The sequence below is a fragment of the Phoca vitulina genome, unplaced genomic scaffold, assembly GCF_004348235.1.
Source record: "Phoca vitulina isolate PV1807 unplaced genomic scaffold, GSC_HSeal_1.0 scaffold31, whole genome shotgun sequence".
Classification (NCBI taxonomy): Eukaryota; Metazoa; Chordata; class Mammalia; order Carnivora; family Phocidae; genus Phoca; species Phoca vitulina.
Window position 1 is genome coordinate 4967200 of NW_022589734.1, and position 2326 is coordinate 4969525.

Below are 2326 nucleotides of genomic sequence, written 5' to 3' on the forward strand. Positions count from 1 at the left end.
GAAAGAAAGAAAGAAAAGAAAGAAAGAAAGAAAGAAAGAAAGAAAGAGAGAAAGAAAGAAGGAAAGAAAGAAAGAAGAAGGAAAGAAAGAAAGAAGGAAAGAAAGAAAGAAGGAAAGAAAGAAAGAAAGAAAGAAAGAAAAGAAAAATGGAAGAAAAATATGCGACAGAAAACTTACATTCTTATTCACATTTTCCCCCTCATTTTAGCTTTTGTTTATTTTCCTCTTACAACACAAATAACTAAAACATATTTGGATTTTTTGGTCAGTTCTACAAACGTTCTGCTTTCTCATTCATTAACTGCAACTTTGGCCTTTTTTTTTTTTTTTTTTTGCTTTTGCTTTTTTCGAAGATCCTCTTGGTGTTGTTTCCTTTTGTTTTTCTTGCCTTTTTGAGTTATTACTTATTTTCTTCCTTTTAAACTAATTGAAAGTATTTAAGTGTAAGACTTCCCTTTTGAGTACAGTTTTGATCATATTTCATATGTTTTGAATATAGTTTGTAAATAGTAATTTTAAATTCCCTTTTGTCTCAAGAGGAGAGTTCTTTTAATCTCCATGCGGTTGTTTTGCTGTGTGTGTGTGTGTGAGCGTGCGCGCGCGTAAGCATGGACAGTCTCATTTCTTTTGTTCTCTTTTCCCTTGGTCCTTCCCTGCCTTCCTCCTTGTCCTTCTCTTTCACATGCACACTACATTTTTTGTTTTTTTTTTCACTTTGTGTGGTGATTTCAATAATAGATGTTTATTTTTGTTTGTTAAATATATAAGTGAACATGCATTTCTTGATTTATAAAAATCAAGAATAAAACCACACTTTAAACTCATCCCCATGCATGGAAACACATTTATCATGCTTTATTTCTCTAATCTTTTCTTTTTCAATTTCTAGCCTTTTAAAATGTATTCAGGGACTGCAAACACAGATTTCTCTTTCTGTCTGGAAGTATAGTTTTTTAAAAAGCTTTTTTTTGGGGGTGAAATACACCATCATTATAAAAAAGTACATAAAATCTATGTACAACCTATCAAATATTTATTACCAATTTTTCGTTATTAAAATATTTTTTAAGAATAGTTCTGTGTTTTGTGGTCAATTTAGTATCATCTCTATGATGACTATTTTAACTTAATGTTCATTTTAAATTAATTTCAATGCTCAGTGTAATTATTTTTATATTATGCCAGTAATTCTAAATCTATGTAGAGTAATGGAATGAGAACTTAATAAAATTGCCAAGGCTATGATACACCTTCCAAAGATAATGCATGCATTCACATGTGCAGTTTGGTACAGTTTGCCTGCCCTTTTCATGGGATTGAAGGGTACCATTCAACACAGTGAAGAAATAGGGACTTTGGTCTCTTGCTTATCGAGTTCCTATTTTTCATTTATCTCATAAGCTCCTGGAGTACAGCTGAAGCCATGTAAAGCTACATTCGTGGTGAAATTCAGTCTTGGATCCCCTTTGTGGTAAGTTAGCACAGAAAAAAAGTTTGATGATTTAGCTGGAACTTTTGTTCACCTTTTTTTTTTTTGCTTGGATTAGGGAGAAAATTTATAATGCTTCATTTCTTATTCATGTGTGTGTGTGTGTGTATAAATAAATATCTATATAACCTCCTTTGTGAAATTGTTCTTATTAGATAAATTCTGGTTAACAGTGTCCTTTCAGTAAATAACTTTGCAGCATAGGCTAGGACAGATCACTGATACTCCTGCTGATTTTAATTGACAAGAAAGAAGCCTATACATTTAAAGAGAGATGCTCAGTGAGCCGGAATGGTAGTAAGAAAGAAAGGTACATAATGCAGGCAACGGAAAGTGGCACTTACAGTTTTTTCCTCTTAAAAGAGTGTGTGTGCAAATTAGAATAAGTAGGGAGATTAATTTAGGGAGAAAAAAATTAATGTTCTGAAGAATGAGTGAGGCTGAATGAGGTAAATTTTTAACTGAAATATGACTGACTTTAATGTTATGATAGAGCAGAACATGGGGAAAATGCAAAGGTTGAAAATGGAAAGAGGATTTATAAATGTAACAGCAAGAATGGGGATAAGTAGATGTAAATTATAAGGAGAACAAAGACTGGTATTTCATGTGAAATTGATCATTTTCATGCACCAATTGCACAGGCTGATTTGTCAGATTTGTCCAGCCTTTCACCTTACCTTCATCTTCTTGCTTCCTCTCCCCTCCACCTTCCCTTTCCTGTTACTGGATCCTTAAATTTGTTTACCAGAGTATTCCCCAATAGGCAAGTAATGGCTTATTTTTAATAAGGCTTTTATTTTATTTTTTAAAGATTTTATTTATTTGACAGGGAGA